Source organism: Diceros bicornis, chromosome 20, assembly GCF_020826845.1.
Source record: "Diceros bicornis minor isolate mBicDic1 chromosome 20, mDicBic1.mat.cur, whole genome shotgun sequence".
Classification (NCBI taxonomy): domain Eukaryota; kingdom Metazoa; phylum Chordata; class Mammalia; order Perissodactyla; family Rhinocerotidae; genus Diceros; species Diceros bicornis.
In genome coordinates this window covers 9,902,714-9,922,086 of record NC_080759.1, presented here as the reverse complement: position 1 = coordinate 9,922,086, position 19,373 = coordinate 9,902,714, and the positions used below count along the sequence as shown (strand labels likewise).

The 19,373-nt window shown below is 42.8% G+C and overlaps 1 long non-coding RNA gene across 1 annotated transcript in view; it reads left to right on the top strand.

Moving 5' to 3' along the window:
• The first annotated feature begins 4,782 nt into the window (after positions 1–4,782).
• Positions 4,783–19,373, top strand: part of LOC131419122 (uncharacterized) — a 69,150-nt gene continuing 54,559 nt past the window's right edge. The window contains exon 1 of the long non-coding RNA XR_009223146.1: positions 4,783–4,936. This is a non-coding gene — a long non-coding RNA (uncharacterized LOC131419122). The remainder of the gene's footprint in view (positions 4,937–19,373) is intronic.

Genomic DNA, 19,373 nt, shown 5'->3' with positions numbered 1-19,373 from the left:
TAACCCAGTGTCTCAAAGATTTTCTCTGTTGTTTTCTTCTAGAAATTTTATAGAATTGGGGTTATACCCTTAGGTCTATGATCTATTTAGAGTCAATTTTTGTGTGTGGCATGAGGTATGGGTTGAGGTTCACTTTTTGCATATGGCTGTCTAAAATATCCAGCCTCTTTTGTTGAAAATTCTTTCTCCTTACTTTGGCACCTTTGTTAAAAATCAATTGACCATATATGTGTGGGTCTATTTCTGGACTCTATTCTGTTCCCTTGCATGGGTTTATCCTTTCATCAGTACCACACTGTCTTGATCATTGTAACTTTACAGGAAGTCTTGAAATTAGAGGTGACATTTAGAAAACACGCGCCCGCACGCGCACGCACACACACACGCACACTATATTGGTCTAACCCTTATAATTTCCTAAGTGAGAAGAGCACTAGGAGCATCTTTTGTTCTAATATTTGGTCTTTGATCCTGGTTCCTGACCCAAGCCCCTAAATCCCTTGGAATTTCCTGGGTGATGGGAGTGTGTTTTGTTCTAATGAGATGTCTCTGCATGGGCTCCCGGATGGCTCCTGGATGGGAGCTGGTCACAAGAAAGACAAGATGATTAGAACTTGGAATTTTTAGTTCCACTCCCCATTCTCAAGAAAAGAGAGAGACATTGGAAATGATCGATCATGCCTACTTGATGAAGCCTCCACAAAAATCCAAAAAGTAGGGGGTTCTGAGAGATTCCCAGTTGGTGAACATGTACAGGTGCTGAGAGAGTGACACACCTGGAGAGGGCATGGAAGCTCTGTGCCCCTTGCCGCATACCTTGCCCTATGTCTCTTTTCCATCTGGATGTTCTTTTGTATTGTTTATCAAATAATTTTATAATAAACTGGTTAATGTGTTTCCATAAGTTTTGTGAGCCATTCTAGTAAATGATTGAACCCAAGGAAGAAGTCGTGGGAACTCCGATTTACAGCTGCTCGGTCAGCAGGACAGGTGACAACCTGGGACTCACGATTGGCATCTGAAGTGTGTGGGGGTGCAGTCTTGTGGGACTGGACCCTTAACCTGTGGGAGCTGACGCTATTTCCAGGTAGATAGTGACAGAACTGAGTTAAATTGTAGGACACCCAGCTAGTGTTGCAGAGAATTGCTTGGTGTGGGGAAAAACCCCACACATCTGCTGTCGGAAGTGTTGTGAGTGTGGTAGTCGTGTGAGAGTAAAGGAGACACACAGGAGGAGAAGTGAGGTTTTCTAAACCGCCACCTTTCCTTTTATTTTTCAAGTGTTTTGGCTATTTCAGGTCTTTGCTTTTCTATATAACTTTTAGAATCAGCTTGTCAATTTCTTCAAAAAAAACTTTTGAAATTTTCATTGGGTTTGCAATGAATTTATACCTTAATTTGGAGAGAATTGGCATCTTAACTATTGAGTCTTTCAATTTCTGAATATGTTTTAGCTCTCTATTTATTCAGGTCTTCTTGTAAATCTACTTAAAAAGTTTCAACTTATAATTGCTCATTTTTTGTATATAGAAATTACAGTTTTTTTTTTTAATATTGGTCTTGTATCCTGGGCCTTACTAAATTCACTTATTAGTTCTGGTAGCCCATTTTTTTTTTTTTTGCAAATTCTTTAAGATTTTCTATGTAGGTAACCATATTTTCTGGATACAGAGGCAATTTTATTTCTTCCATTCCAATCTGGATGCCTTTTATTTCTTTTGTTGCCTTATTGCAGTGGCTAGGACCTCTAGTAAGATGTTGAATAGGAATGATAAGACTGGACCTTCTTGCTTTGTTCCCAATCTTAGTTAAAAAGCAGTCATTCTTTCGGCAGTAAGTATGCTACTAGCTGTAGGTTTTCCATGATATCCTTTATCAGTTTGAGGAAGTTCTTTTCAATTCTTAGTTTGCTGGAAATTTCTATCAAGAACAGATGTTGAATTTTATCAATTCGATTTCTGCATCTGTTGAGATGATGATAAGGGTTTTCTTCCTTAGTCTGCTGATATGATTGATTTTCAAATGTTGAACCAAATTTTCCTTCCTGGGATAAATCCCACATGGTGATAATATATTATTCTATTCATATATTGCTAGTTCAATTTGTTCATGTTTTATTAAGGATTTATGCATCTCTGTTCCTGAAGGATATTGGTCTCTCGTTTTCTTATCAAATATGTTTTTGGTTCTGATATGAGAGTAATGCTATTTCCCACTCTCCCATGCCTACATTATTAATTCTACTTATTTCTGAAGTATTCTCTTACTTCTGTGTTTTATTTTATTCCCCATTCCTTTTAATCTTTACATGTGTCACAAGGACCACCTTCACCAAGTTGACCTTTCTGCATATAAGCCTTCTTCTCTAATATGAATATTAAATATACACCACAAACATGATAAAAATATGAACTATCATCTATCCTCCTATTAATCAGCCCTAATTTCCCTAAAAATGTCACTATCAAATGGAGAGAATTGTGTGGAGGGAAGAGGGTGCTTGTGTAAGAATTTAGGATTTCAGTCCTTGTTTTGCTTCTGCCTTCCTGTTTGCCACCATTTACTGGATGAATTCTATGTTCTAGAAACTGTGTTTAAATATACGTTGTACACTTTGCCTCTCGTTCTTTCTTAAACTATCCATACAAGGAATTCGTATTTTTCCATTTCCTAGGTGAGGAAATCAAGGTTTAGAGGAATTAACTAGCCTGTCTAAGATAACGCTCTCAGCAGGGATTTGAAGCAAGCTTGCTCCATCCATTATGTCAAGCTGCCTCCATGCCAGCTTCAGCCTTCTGAAACACAGGGAGCAGCTTCACGCATCCCTGCTGGCTTCTGACCTCACTGTTCTCTCCAAGCGGCAAGCCTGGGGAGAAGCCTGTCCCAACTTTCCTTACAGTGTCTTCTTGATGGTGCCCAGTGACATGGAAGAAGTTCCCAGTATATGCCAAGTTGTAGAGCAGATGGCAGAATTCTCCCCTTTTTGTACCTGTCTCCTCTTTTAGACCCAGGAGGTGAAGCTCCCTTCCAGTGGAGGGGAAATACCTGTGAGCTGGTAGCGCTTATAGATAAGAAACCTGTGGAGTACCTAGCAGAGGACACACCCCACCCCCCCATTACACACACACACACACACACACACACACACACACACACACTCTTTAGGTCATATTAGGGACACAGAACCAAGGGCAGGAAGTGCGGGAGAGGGAAGAATGAAGTAGCTATAAGGGACACAGCAGCTCCATGGGTGGAAAATAGGTTGGTGAGGGGCTACGTCTGAGAGACAGGAGCATTCAGGTGTCTCCTTCTCTTAGGCCTCTTTTATGCAGGATGTGTAGCCCAGAGGCCAGGATCCTGGAGCGTCTTTCTGGGCACTCTGAGACGTGTCTACTGTGCTCCCTTCCATAAGGGAAATTAATGGAGCCCTAACAGGCAGAAGGCATCTTGTGGGAGAAGGACAGACTTTAGGAAACAGTGGCTGTGGAGAGGGGCATCTGTTGGGGTTTGAAAAGCAGAGGAATTGGAACTCAAGGAGACTTCCCCATTTCTCCACTACCCAGTTCCTGCACTTCGTTCTGAAAAGCTGACTTAGTAATGTCCGTGTGGCTTGTTCATCTCAGACCTGGGAAAGCCTAGAGATAATATGGCTTCCTCTTCCTAAGGCCCATCCCTGTTGACCGCTTCCAATTGTATTTCTGTAGCCCCTCCTACCCTGCTGGTCTGGAGCCACCCAGGGCACTGATTCCTTTCTTCTCCGCTCTTCCTGCCTGGGAAGTGCCCATTGTGCAATCCCTCCTTATTACCCACTGCTCTGGAGGAACTGAGGCCCTACGTCCTCAGTACTGGCCCTCTGACGCCTTGCAGCCTTCCCTCTGATCATAATTTCATCTCTGCCATGTTTCATCCCAGTACATCCTAACTGCTAAGATTTTAGTTGCTGAAAATTGTTGGAGCTCAAGATACTAGGGTGGCCAGACCCAGCCCCCCTCCTTATTTCTTCAGTGGGAAAAAAAGAACTATTTTCTGATCATATGAAAATGTGAAAATAAAGAAAAGCATTAGGGAAATAAAAGTGACCCGTAACATACCACCTAAAGATAACTACCACAAATATTTTGTTGCATTTCCTTGTTTCTTATTCTTAAAAGCGCATTCTACAATCAAGGTTTGTAGCTTGTTTTGTCACTTAATATTTTATCAACAGTATTTTTCTGTCTTTAAATATTGTTTGAAGATAAATTATTAATGGCTACAGGATATTCTATTGTATGGATGCAAAATGATTTAATCAGTCCTTCGTTGTTGGACATTGGATTGTGTGTAGGATAGATTCCTAGAGTTGAGATTTTTGGGAAAATTGGGATATTTTAAACACTTCTCATATAAATTGCCAAATTCCTTTACAGAGAGGTTTTCCCAGTGTACTCATAGCAGAGCTGCCTGGGAACGAGCATCCTACCACATCAGCAAAGTATTCGGTTCTATTCTTACCTTTGCCGATTACACAGGTAATAAAGAGCAATTCCTTGAATCAATCAATTCATTAATCAACCAATGAGCGTTTATGAGGCTCAGCTCTGCCACTTGCTATTTGTGTGACCTTTGGCATCTGGTCCCTTTTTCTATAATGACAAAAGAGGAAATTTAATAGTACTTCCAATAAAATGGGTACAATCATAATAGCTTTTTTGCTTTCATTTCAAGGTACTTTTTTTATTTTTGGTGAGGAAGATTGGCCCTGAACTAACGTCTGTGCCCATCTTCCTCTATTTTGTATGTGGGACACCACCACAGAGTGGCTTGATGACTAGTGTAGGTCTGCGCCCAGGATCTGAACCCGCAAACCTGGGCCGCCTAAATGGAGTGTGCTGAAATCCCGCCTAAACGGAGTGTGCTGAAATCAACCGCTACGCCACCCGGCCAGCCCCTCAAGGTACTTTTGATGATTAAATGAAATAAGAAATGTAAAAATATTTTATAAACCATAAAGGACCATTCAAGCATATTGAGACTTGCTGCATGACCAGTAATCTTCTAGGCCCTTTGTAGGGGGAGGGATATAAGGAATATATGAAACGTAATTCTTATTACTGAAGAACTTTCAAAGTTGGTGCTAGTCAACATGTGGGATCATTACAGCAACCATGTGTCCAAGATTTCCTGGAACTGTCCTCCTGCCCCCTGCAAGTTCTGTGTGTCAGACATTGTGTCTCAATTTTTGGTTCAGAAATATATTAATCATAGACATAATGCATGTTTTACGGGAAAGTTCATAAGCCTCATTGAGACTAACAGGCTTCAGGATTATTTCGGTAATAATGTTAATTTTTTTAGTTTTGAAAGATGCAAAAGTTTAGTTGTGTGAACGTATTACTTCTTTTGCTTTTGGTGAGCCTGAAACATAGGTGTTTGTGTGTGTATGTGTGTGTGTGTGTGTAAATGTATGTCTGCATATATGTTTTTAATTGGTAAAAATGCTCTCTCTCCTTTCGGGAATAGTATTCATATGATCAGTGTCATTTTTCCCTCCTTTGATACAAAGTTGATTTTGAATCAACTCTACACAAAGGGGTGCCTTGTCTCAAATGTTTTTTTTTTTAACTTTCCGGAAACTTGATCCAGCCAAGTAAGAATCTTCAATCTTAGCCAAAATTCTGTTCCCAAATTGATATTATCCTATAGTCTAATCCCCAAAGAAATAGTTTTTGCTAAAGATAAATGTTCTATGAAAGAAAGCATTTTCATAGAGGAAATATGAAGATACTGTTTCCGTGATATTACTGAGCTGGGCAGCGTGTTCAGCCTGCGGATGTCCACACGAGCAGGGATACTGAACGGGGAACGCGCGTTCCTCTCCCTGTTTACTGCATCAGCTTCAATCCTGTGCTTTCTCTGATGCAGAACCACAGGATTAATTGATCTTGATAGGGACTGTGTGCACTGTGTCTTCTCATACATAGAATTTTAAATTAGTGAATCATTAAACACCTCCTACCTGTGTGTCAACTTCTCCTGGTCGTTTCTGAAGTAAACAACAAACAGAAACCTCCTACCTTGCGTTTCCGAGCGCCTGTTGATCTGACTCCACACCCGACATAAACATAAAATCAAACACAGGAGTTTCTAGCCTCAGGGACTCCCACCTGGATCTGAGGCCTCCCTGGATGGGGATTCTGGAGATTGGATGGGGAGGCTGATGGAATAGGGGCTCTTCCCCATCCCTGCTCCCTTCCCTTCTTTTATCCCCCTCCTCTTCTGCCACGTAGAGGCCCTCTGCATGCTTCCCTAGGGAACCTGAGGATCCCAGGATAGGCCAGTGTTGAAGGCCAGACACTCCCCTTCCCCACCATGCAAACCTGCACCCTCCTCCAACTCTGCCCCAAGGCCAGGTGGGAGTAGTGGATCCAGATGATCTAAATACAGAAAAAAGGTTTTTGACAGATAATACTGAGTAAGTAACTCAAGGAGTACGCAAATTAACAAACAATGCCCCGGTTACGCCTAATCATTCCTGCTCTGGTGCTGGAAGTGGGGAGAACAGAGAAAAGTGTGAATCAAGATCTGGTGGTCTGTGAGCACTCCATCATTGCCGGGTCCTGACATTCTCCTACCTGGATACTCTTTTGGGTGAACACGATATCAAGGAAAGAAATGAGACCAAAGTGCCCCAGCCTGTGCACAGAGGCCCTTCATGAAAGGATTCTCAGCTGAGGTGTGGGAGGAGGGCAGCAGAACCTCCAGGAGGCTTTGTGAACTTGACACTCTTAGAATTTCTGCTACAGTGGCCTACAACCCCCTTATTGAAAATCATGGCCATAGTGAGCCACGGATTTGATAGAAAAGTGTCATATCCTTTAGGTGGAGTGGCGGTGGAGAACAACGTTGCTGGTGGACTTTGTAATGCTAGGGGTCTAGAGTAGCTTGTCCTCTCTATGTGCCAGAGAACAAGCTTCAACCAGAGAAGCAGAACTGGTAGGAGATAGATAAATCCTACAAGGATTTGACTTAAATGATTGTGGAAGTTGAAATCCACGGGCAGACAGTCTGGGAAGGAAGACCATGAGCGGGTTGGAATCCCACAGCACAGGCAGAAGCTGTTACACACAGGCAGGCAAGGAGGGTCGTTCCAGTGAAGGGAGAGCAATTGTAGACCTAGATGCTACTTGGAGTATGACTTGGGGAATAGTCAAACCTTCTTTAAGGGTTTCCACTGATTCAGTCAGGCCTACCAAGATAATCTTACTTAAAGTCAGCTGATTAAGGTCTTTGGTTAGATCCCCCAAAATCCTTTCATAGCAGTGCCTAGATTAGTGAGTGATTGAATAAGTGGGAGAAGGTGTGTATTTGCTACAAAATGCCTGCTGCCCTCCCTTCTGCCCTGTTGTTTAGCCAATTTGAAATATCAAAAAACCATCACACCCTTCCTTCCCTTCCTCCCTCCCTCCCTTCCTTCCTTTTTAAAGAGATTCAAAACTTTTTTTATTTGATACTTGGAATTCAAGCATTTCCAAGCTGTAGATTGGATATTTAGAATGCTTTTTGTTGGAAAAATTCATGCTTGAAGCTAGAACTGCATCATTGTGTGTCCTCTGTTTGCGAGTGTTCCTTTGGCCTTTTCTCTCCATTTCAAGATGCCTGTTCATCCTCAGACTCACAGCACTGGCTGCTCTATGCACTACCCCCGTCCCCAAATCATTCCAGGCTGGGCTGTCAAGTACAGGAGCGTGGTAAGGAAAGATTTATGTAGCTGGAGAAGCAACCACCAAGCACTCAGAAGAATGACTTTAATATGGAAATCTCTCCCCTCGCCAAATCTGTGCACATGGAGCAGCCACAACAAACTGGGCTATAAACAATGCCAATTGTGCTGACTTCACAGCGCACACAGATGCAGCAGCTCTTTAGATTCATTTTAACAAAGGGATGAATTGAACTTGTTGTTGGCAAACAATCCTGCATTATCTTCCCTCTCTCCCGCAAATGGGGCAACATTCTCTGAGCTGGGCGAAGCATTGAACACTTGGGTGCAAAGCCCTGGGGGATAGTCAGCAGATAAATGCCAACTACCCCAAGATCCAGACTTGCTTGACACTCGATCTGAACATTATAAGAGAGAAGCAGTATTAAAACCTTCAATCCAAGTAATTTTCATCTTGGGAAGGTCCTTTTACCAACAAGGCAAGTCCAGGGTTCTGCCCTGTGGAGTGTGTGGAATGTCTGACATTACTCAGCCCAGTGCCACAACCTGGGAGGCCATTTGCCTCTTTTTCCCTCCTCAGTGTTTAGCTGATGTAATTACACGTTTGTGTGATTACAGTCTATTTACCATGAGATAATAGGGGGGCCCAAGCAATTTGAGTGCGGGAGCTGAAAATGCACAGATCATTTACTTTAACAGCTGCACAACCCTGGAAATGATCAGAGGGGTCAGAATCTCTTGACAGAGTAGTTTATCTCAGGCCTCAGCATTCAAGAGCGACATGGCCTCTGGGTTCTTTGCCTTGATGAAGGGAATCTTTAATGGAGAAAACAGGCCTCTTTTCTCTTGTCCTGGGAAGAGTCACTGAGAATGCTCCCTGTTCTTCATTCTTTCCCTCTTGTGATCTTAGAGAGAGATGGGCAACTTTTCTGTAAAGAGCCAGATAGTAAACATCTTAGGCTTTGGGGGCCATGAGGTCTCTTGCAACTATTCAGCTCTGCCACGTGGCATAAAACTCAGCCACAGACAACACATAAGTGAACAAATGGGGCCATGTTCCAGTAACACTTCATTTATGGACACTGGAACTTTTCATGTCATTTTTTGTTCTAAAAGATTCTTCTTTGATTTAAAAATGTAAAAGCTATTCTTAGTTACCAAAACAGGCAGAGGCAGGATTTGGCTGTGCACCTGGTCTTAGAGCATCTCAGGGTGCCCCTGGGAATTTGGAAGGAGAGGCACATAAGAGGTCGACATTTGGTCAGAAGCCCTAGACCCGGCCTGTGGTACCTCAGCCTTGGTTATCTCATCTGCTCTCTGGAACCACCCTTATTTCCCTAGCATCCTGATGTAGGAATGAATTAATGATGGAAAAGTCCTCAAAGAACCATGAATTCAAGTTCAAACATCTTTTCTATTTCTACTTCCATTTTTCTCATATCCATTATGGTTTTGAAACATTTTCTTCCTTCTTAGCCACCTGTACTGAGAGTCTTGTTGGTTTTGAGGATTGTAGTAATTTCACTGAGACAAGCTTGTCACTTAGATTTCGAAGTGTGAAAAGTCATTGAGCTTCAACATGCTGATGGGCCAGTTGAGGTTTTGCTGGCGCTATTTCAGCCCGACTGAGCTCCCAGCGGGTCCCACTTAAAAGCTCTGTCTTGTCCATTTCTCTGTTCTTGTCTCTGCTTAGAAGAAAACCATTTCTCGGACGTCTTTTCATTCTCAATGTGATATATTGCCTTTGTGGAGCTTTAAATGAAAAAAATCTTTTGAACACCCATGTGTCAGACATGATTCTATACTTGAAAATATAATAAGCTCTTTAGATAACATTCCTCGTGAGAATTTAACCACAACTTGTGATTTTTGTTTTCTTTAGGTCTGAACAACTTTTAAGATGCTTTTAATTTTGCACCTCTGCTCAGAGTATTTCGGGCCCCATAACCTCAAATAAAAAACCAATATATAGGGATAAGAAAAAGTGAGAGTACGTCACAAAGGGCCCCCTCTTGCCTTTGTCTGCATTGATTCTGTCCTTACAAGGGAGCTGGGAGATAAGCTTACAACACTTTGTCATCCTGTTGACAGAGAATAAGACTGCACCAACACTGGCTCCTTCTTGATTTTCTTTGGCAAAGGAAGACAGAGGCAATAGTTTTGCCCTTTTTAATGCATTGAGGTTTGGAAAGCATTTCGAAGTACAATTTATAGTAAATTAGATTGAAAATCATAGTGTCATTCTTCACTCAGACGACACATGGCCTCTGAAAATGCTCAAAACCTTTATCAGCCACACGCAAAAGTTTAACAAGCAAGCCAGACCTTATCCCTCAGCCCGTCCTGCTTGGACACACAGCAGGGCCCAGGGCCGAGCTGTCCCACCTGTGGGCCAGGGAGCAGTCAATGGCCTCAAATGGAGTCCAGCCCTGAGCTATCCTAGCTGTGAATCATTGTTACCCGTTCAGGGTCACTCTCGACACAAGGGAAGCAGCTTTTCTGTGCTCCACCTACTCACAGGTAGGGGGAGAGAGCCTTCAGTGCAGCAAAGTTTTTCCCATCTCAATGGGAGGGAGTATTGATGGGGTTCAGGCTTCCATAACAGTGACTAAGAATTTGCTCTTCTTCAATTCCATCTTCACCTGCAAATGTGGCATGATGTCTCCTGCCAACACTGCCTGACACAGAGGGACTTGGTGGCACAGGGACTGAAGCCCTAGGCACACGCTCCTGTTCTTTCTCTCTCACCACCTACTGTCCCTACCTGTAAGAGTCAGTGATGATGTTTTTTTTGCCTCTGCCCCATCTCTCCCTAACACGTGCACACACATGCATGAACACACACACACACACACACACACACACACGCGCACACGATTTCATAATTTCCCATGCAAGAGCAAGGGCCAGGCGTGGTGCTCATCTACACACTACACAAAGTGTGACCACACCTAGATGGGCAGGTGACAAAAAGGCGACCTTCCATATAAGAAGATGGAGTGCACTCTCAGCCCCAGGCACCTGTTCCTTCCACTTGCTGGCCAAACAAATACTAACAGAGATGGTTTACATTTCTGTTCCCTATCTTGCCTCCCATCAAGAAACAGAATGATTGGTTCCATGTGAGACACAAAGAGCATTCATTTATTATATCAAGTATGGATTGAGTGATTACTACAGGCCAGGCACTGAGCTAGAGATAAGGGATAGAGTGATGAGAAAAAGATGATACGCTACTAACTATGTGTGTCACTAATTATTTGTGTGACTTTGGGCAAGTCACTGAACTTCTCGGGGACTGGACTGAATCTCTAGTATTGGTTTTTTCTCTGATAGTCTAAGAATTCAACAGAAATGGGGAAGGGAGTTAACTTTGGTGTCAGTGACAGAAACGACTCCTGAAAGGATGTTCTGTTTGGTGACAATACTATCCAGAGGAAGAATAAGAAAACAGTAAATAAGACAACATCTACCTGGACACGAGGAGAAAGCAGCTCATTTCAGGGGAGTTAACTGAAAGCGGAAGTCCCCTTCAAAAAGGGATCATCTGCTCCTTTGAATGTAAGGGGCTCTTCTACCCAGTAGGTCATTTACAGAAGAAGGGGGAGGAGGAAGAAGTTCTCTTTGGCTGGTTGTTGCCTTGGTCTTCTGCCTCTCTCTTGAATAGAACAAGGGATCCAAGTTCCTTTCAGCAGATGGGTGCTCCTTGAGTTTTGAGGATTTAGGATGTAAGTGGAGTGGAGGAGGAAAAGCAAAAGTCCCGAAGCCACTAAGAGCGGCCTTGCGTCACACTCTTTAACGTCTTGGTGTGTCTCTCTTTCCTCATTTTTACAAAGGGGGCTGATAGAATTCTTCACTTAATGATTTATATTTTTCAAAGGAGCCTCATATGCATGCGTATTTCACTCCACCAGGGAGGTAGATGGAAAGGAAGTCAGGCGCTAATTTGCACCCATCCCTTGATAATGGTCTGTCCCGTGAACAGCCCGTCTATGAGAAGCTTTTGGATTAGGGCCCTAGTCTATCTAGGGTGACTTTTGAATTGATCTTTTAGGAGCCCTTCAACCTTGAGGTCTCTTGTACTTACAGCAGTTATAAAGGTGGTCATTATAAATATCATTGGTCATACTCAATGCAACATCCCCACTCTTTGGAATTGGACTTATCTCTAAGGAACGTGTCACTCTATTTCTCACTTCTGGCTCAACAAGCTCTTGGAAGTATTAAACATGACTGAGACAGGCACGGGGGGTTCTAGATGCATTGAGCTAGTACTTCCCAGGCGGTTAGCTTTGTAGATAAAGCACCCACTGCGTAAGTGGTTAATTCTTCCATCTAGTTGTCTCTAACCGTTCAGGATAAACTTAAGGATGAAATAGCAATTTCTTTATTCTCCATCCCAATAGAATTTTGAAAGATTCTTGCTGTATTGTGTAGTGAAAGCCCTTATTAGCAATGCAAGCACTTCAGAGGGGATGAGTGACTCATACAAGGTCCAGAAATAGTACTGAGGAAAATTGCTTTTATGTAATTTTTTCTCAGAATGTCACACTGTGAATATTTATCGTCTCAGCAGAAATATGTGGGAAAGATGGCATCTTCTTGGGTCTGCAGGGACGCTCCAGCTCCCAGAGCCATGTCAGGCCTCCCAGGCCCCCAGGAGCCATCAGCAACTTGAGGGCAGCTGTTGAGGCACAACAGGGGAGTGAGCAAGTGAAGGGAAGTCTGACAAGTGACTTCTCTCTTCAAGTTCAATAGTATTGCATTCAGCACCTGTGCCCCAGAGAGGTGACACTTTGGTTGATTTTTTGTTAGTTTTGTTTTCCTTCCAAATATAGACACTTAAAAATATTTTAAAAAATTGTGGTGAAATATGCATAACATAAAACATCATTTTTACCATTTTTAAGTGTCTAGTTCAATGATATTAGGTACATTCACAATGTTGTGCAACCATCACCGCCATCCATCTCCAGAACTTTTTTACTTCCCACACTGACACCTTGTATCCATTACACAGTAACTCCTCATTCCCCCTACCCCCAGCCCCTGGCCACCAACATTCTACTTTCTGTCTCTAGGTAACTCATATAAGTGGAATCATACAATATTTGTCCTTTTGTGACTGGCCTATTTCACTTAGCATAATGTCTTCAAGATTCATTTATGTTGCAGCATATCAGAACTTCATTCCTTTTTGTGAGTGAATAATATCCATTGCATGTATACACCACATTTTGCTTATCCACTCATTCATCGACAGACATTTGGATTGCTTCCACCTTTTGGCTATTGTGATTAATGCTGCTATGAACATGGGTGTACAAATATCTGTTCGAGTCTCTGCTTTCGGTTCTTTTGAATTCCAGAAGTGGAATTGCCAAAAGTGGACTCAAAAATGAAAAGGGAAGTAGATCACACAATTTATATGGTATCAAAACACTGGAAGAGAAGGGGCAGAGGTAAATGGTCCCGGATTCGGAGCCTAGTGGGACTGGTGGAGGCGGTCTCCCAAGCAGGGTGGGGAACACAAGAGAGGCGGGCTTGATCTTAAAGATGGTCAAGCTGTTGGTGAGTTGAGGATTAGACGTCGAAACACTCCTTGGTGAGGTTGTAGCTGGCTTAGAGCGAGCTCCAGAGAGCTAAGCCAGGGCCAGTACCTCCAGGAGTCATTTGAAAGCACACAACCAGGTGACCATGTGGGGGAACCACGCCAGCTTGTCTCCTCTCTCCTGCTGGTGAGGCCATGCCACAGACAGCTCTGTCCCTTGCCCGGCAATGGTCCAGCACTAGGATGTCTGCCGGTTCTCCCATGTGAGAAATGGGGATGATCCCAGAGTGTTCTGAGCTTGAAGCTGCTCTGAGGTAGTAAGGATGGGTGCATTTCCTGCAGCTTCCTGGATTCAATCGGCCCCTGGGAGCCAAATTAGACCCTGGAGTTTAACACATGGCTCCTAAGGAGTCCTCAAAAGATGGCTCTGCTGTGTGCACCCTCCTTGCTGTGAAAGCCTTTTGGTGAGAGGGCAGATGAAATGGGCAAAAGCTTTCAAGTCATGCAAAGGCTTAGAATGGTCACCATTGGTGGCCTAGAATGATCTGACCTGGAACCAAGACCTCCTTTCATTGGGACAGGTCCAGCTAGTGCCCCAAGGACCTGCATTCTTGTTCTGTGCTGCCTTTCCGTTAGATCGTGACTACAGCATCCCAGATAATGACCAATCTTGGAAAGATTAACATTCTACATACTTGGTTAAAAAAAAAATTATGCAACTAGTGTTCTACTTTTTCCTAGAATCTGTGTTTCTCTAAGGATTAGTTCTTGCTCTTGCAAAGTGAAGGAAGAAAGGGATCCAAAAAATATTGGTCCACAGTAACTTTCAATCAGGCCCCCTAGCCAAGTGATAAAGATATATTTATTACATGCTCCTAAGTTCTGGGAGAGCCCACCTAAATCCCTACTTTACTGCCTAAGGGGCCCTTCCCAGTAAAATAGCTTACTCTTCAGGCCTGGGTTTCAAGAGGATTCATTAGTCAGTGGCGTGAAGTGGTGGTGGCAGGGTGGGGGGGGGGGGGCGGGGATGCTTCGCCCCATGACAACTTGGAAGGTTTGATGTTGATTTGGAAAGAACGGCAGCCCGTGTTCTGAATAGAGAGAGGGAAAAGGGGACAGAGTTCTCAGCTGAACACTAATGAGAATAAGATGAAACTGCTTCAAAAAGATGTCCAGCCAGCAGTAGACGAGTACATTTGTGCATGCGGCAGACGATTCGAGCACGGTCATATGGGGAGCAGGCTGACAGGGATAAATGGGATGCTCACTTTAAGAGGATCCAGACAGCTCTCATTAGAATGTTCTTTTCCAAGAATTAAAAAAAAAGAATCTGTATATAAAACAAGGATGCTCTTATTTAATTGTCTGGATCTCTTACATTTTCCCCTGTGGCCCCTTTTAGAGTTGAGCGGCAGCAGAAGATGCTGATTTTTATGTAAGTTATCTTGGGGCTGAGATATAAACAAGAAGGATAGAAATTTCTTCTAATGATTCACAAAGCAGTGGAAAGAATTCTGCTTTAGGAATCGAGGGAAATGGAACCAGCTTTGGCTCTGCTGCACCTTTGGCTATTCAAAACTAGAGATATTATTTTACCCATTGGGCCCTCTGCTTTCTCATTTTATGATTGGGCAGGAGTGAGTCGGAGGTGGCTGGGTTAGAGGGCTTTTGCTCATGATCCGGAGGGCTTCAGAGATCTTGTGAACCCTCCAAAATAGTTTGTGATGTGTTATATCTTTGTGTAAATGGCCATTTTTCCGGAGAGAAGGTTCATTGCTTTTGTCACGTTCCCTAAAGTGGTCCACGGCTTCCCAAATGTTAAGAACTCCTGAACTACATGTACCGTTACATATCTTCATGCTGTTGCACATCTGTGATTCTAAGATGATTCTGGTTTATTCTAAGAGGGGGCTGTGATGGTGTTTTCCCTAAATCTGTTATGTTTTCATTGTAACGTGAGAACAGTTGCAGGTATGTGCTCTGGTCCACTCCTGTTTCCTGGTCTTGGCTGGGCTTTCTGGGGAAAACCAATTAAGGAGTAGGAAATATGAGTCGTTACTCTGTGTAATCTTCCCAGGCGCTGAATGTGCCTTTTTATGCCCCAACCCCTACCCCACGGGCTCAGACAGCTCTGTTGTGAAGCCCAGGCAGGTTTCTGCTCTCCTCCCTTTGCTGCTGGGTCCCTTTCGCCTCTCTCCAGCCTCCACCCAAACGTACCCATTCTACATCCCCGTCTTCAAACAGTTGACTGTAATTGAAAAGCTAAATGAAGAGTGATCTTTGGGCAGATAACGTTTTAATACCCCCAGGATACCCTCTGCCTCTGGTAAAGGAACATACACTGCTAAATTATTAACCTCTGTACATGCAGGAGGAGATGGAGATGGGGGGATGTGTTCTTTTTGGAGGGGAGAGTTCCTGGGGTAGATTTTCCTACTGGCTGAACTTGCTGGGAACTCCCACAGAAGTGGCACATCAGACCATTCTGCCCACGAGCATTTTAAAAAACAAAATGAAATCAAATGGTCCTCTGTTTGCCATACACAAAATTCACTGTTTCAAAACACTTTCAACGTGATTTTTTTGTTCCTTTAGATTTTTTTCCCCAAGGATTTTGCCCCGCCCAGCAGGGGATTACTGAATATTCTGAGAACTGTGCCTTCTGCCCTGAGTGTGACCTTCGCAGTACAAGGCCATGACCCACGGACAGTCACAGACAGAGCATGGGCTTCTCAATAGGAGTAGGGCGTGTGGTGTGGGGTGGGGAGAGAGTTGTGCTGTATTACCAATTGCTGTTCATTAGATGTGATTAACAGCTTTACTTTCCTTGAATTGTGGGAAAACCGTTTCCCTGAACTGGCACCTGGGATTGTCCAATTCTAAGGCACAGGGCAAAATGAGTTAACCAAGAAGTTGCTAGGGCATGGCTGCTAAAGTTTGGCTGGTGTCCGCTCTGGACAAGTCGCTAAAGCCTGAGTGGGGGTGCACTAGAGAGACCTTCCTGTGTTCTCCCACAAGCACTCTGAGTTTGTTTTCGGAAGATAAAACATTCAATTTAAGCCAATTGAAGTTCTGAAAACATTGGGATTTCTGTTTTTTTTTTTTACTGAGAGCTCTTCTTTATCTAAGACATATCAAATATACAATTTTTTAAAAAAGGAGTTATTTTATGGATACAAATTCATAGATTCAATTTTACACTTCTTATCCTTAATTTCAACACATCAACATGAATGCATATGACCCTACAATTTAGTTCACTGTCTTTGCAGGATGGATTTCGAGGATTTTTGAAAGCAAGGACAGTTCATCATGTCCCTTCCACTGTGTGATTCTCTTTTACCAGCTTTTGTATTTTCTCTAGAATATTTTAAGAAAGAAAATGTATAGAGACATTTCGATTCACATCACATGTTGTCAAAGCCGTCTTGTGGGATGAAGTTGAACTCTTGAACAGTGGCCCTTTGATAGCTCAAAATTTGGTGTTCAGCAATTACTGCTTTTTGAGAACTCCAAGTACACCCAGCATTGCAGTTTTTAAAACAATCGTCTCTTTTCTCTGATTTCTCATCTCACTTGGCTCCCACAGAGACATGAGACAGGCCCTCTGTTTCTGTTTAAGTAGAACAACTGACATTTATGGCCCAGCTGGAAGTACAGAGGTGGATTGGCTGATCCAGGCTTTCATTTTTTTTTTTTTTCCCAGCTGAAAATGTGATATGGGTTTGTTATATGTTTGTTTAATCTTAATTCAGGCTCCTCTATAAAAATCCTGGTGGGAGAAAGAAAGCAAAGTTTTAACATGTGTATTGAACTTGGAATAAGAAACTTTAATCCTTAGAAAAGTGGTATTGTAAATTGCAGATTGCAATTAATCACAATATATCCAGACAGTGGCAGGAACATTTTATTTCCCATTTTAATATTCAGTTTACAAAATCATGCATTAAAGTGACCTTTTGAATGCACGTTTTCCCTACGTTTTCTTTAGGCCTATATGTATTTTATTTGACTGAAACCCTAGTGGCCCATATGAAGTAAACCAGATGTTTTCCATTTACAGAAGGTGCACCTGATCGTCAGAGTCTGAGCCGGTTTGCTGCTGGCCAGCTGTTTGCTCACACTCTCAGCATCGGTATATATTTTAACCGCAGAGAACAAATAAAAGGCTCCATTTATTGGGCACTTACGTGCTGAGCCCCGCACTACGTGCCTTAGGTTCATTAGCTGATTTATTACTTCCCTGATCTTCTGAGGCAGGTCTTCTTACTGACCCACTACTTTATCGAAGAGACAATGGAGGATCAGAGAAGATAAACAACTTTTCCAAAGTCACAGAGATAGAAATTAGAAAGCAAAACTGGGGTGTCTGACTACAAAGCATTCCTTATGACTTTGACCCAAATGTCAGTTGGGCCCTGCTGCCACTTCAGATGTGAATAAACAAGATGGCCTTGAAACTCACTCCCATCCAAAAGTGTGAAGAAAAGTTCACTAGCATTTTGTCAGTTCCCAGGGATGTATCTTCTTTTCAGGAAAGGTAGTTAAGCTTAGTGATTGAGAGTATGGGCTCTGGAGCACTGCGCCTCACCTTCCTCATGTAACATGGAGATAAGAGTAGTTCCTACTTCAGAGGGTGGTTGTGAGGAGTAAACTAGTTCATCCATGACAGCACATGGCAACGCTCACAGGCCATCCCTGATGATCACTGTGGATGCTACTTCTGGACCCAGGCTCCTGCTTCTGCTAAATAAATTCAGTTTATGGAGGGTCTCATCTTGGGTAGCTGGGTCCCACCCCTGTGCCAACACTGACATAGAACTCAGTCCTTTTGATTTCCATAAAAACTACCCTTATTTCTCCAGGCCTCTGTGTGTGTGTTTTGTAGGTTTTACCAAGGGTTTGAGGGAATTAGGAGCAAATTTACATCTTCACCTCTCAGAAAGGCACATCACCTCAGCTGAGAATTGGATGCACTTTTTCTTCAAAGTCCACATTGTTCACGGTGTATCCATTGTTGCCTTGTCTCCTGCTAACCCCTGTCCTCACAGCCTCACAGTCTACCTTATTAAGATGTTTTCATCAAGAAACAGTTTCCTAAAGAGAATCCTGGATCTGGCTGTTAAGGTAATTTCTTTGTTTAACTCTGACACTGATTTCAAGGAAGAGAAGCCTTTTCTGTTGTTATTGGTCCCCCTTTTTCATCTCTCCTTCCCTCCCCCACTTCTTTTCTCCCTTCCTTCCTTGTTCCAAAACATAAGACAAGTGCCATATTAACTAGATGGGTATTTTCTAACATCAAGATTAATATGTGTCTTGAAATGTTATTTTGTCCCTTTCTAGTACTATTGAATTTTCAGAGAATCCTTCCTTTTTCTTCCAGTTACCTCTTGGAGTAGTTCATTGATCACATTTACCTCCTAGTTCTCTCACAGACTGAGCGTGGAGCCCCTGGGGAGTCATCATCTGATAGCAAGTTGTTCCCCTCAGCAGAATCTGCTTAGAGTTCCTGTTGCCCAAGGTGCCATCTCCCGTCCTGGCTCTGTGGCTGCTGGAGCAGGACAGCTGGTTGGTGTCAGGATGCATCTCTAGACTGCCTCCCTCCCCTCATGGGAGGAGCTCACTCCCTCGAGGAAGAGAAGCAGGGAACAAGCAAAAATGTGGCAAGTGGCTAGAGGAGAGGAGAGCCTGGGCAAAGAAGAGAAGAACTGACTAAAGCTGGACTGTCCCAGCAGAGGAAGACTGGTTAATATAAAATACACGTGAGTGTGTACACACACACACATAATTACTTATGAATTATTTTTCTAATTGTATAATTAGTGCATATAAAATAATTTTGGTTAGAAAATTTGGAAAATATGGGAAAACTCAAAGCAGATAAATAAAAATATCTATAATTTCACCATCCAGAGAAATCACTGCTAAAATACTGCTATGTTTCTCTCCAGTTGTCTTTCCATGACTATACACATTCATATATAACATATATTTTAGACCAGAAATGATCATATACTTGCCCATTATTATTATTTTTTTTGGTGAGAAAGATTAGCCCTGAGCTAACCTCTGTTGGCAATCCTCCTCTTTTTCCTGAGGAAGATTGGCCCTGAGCTAACA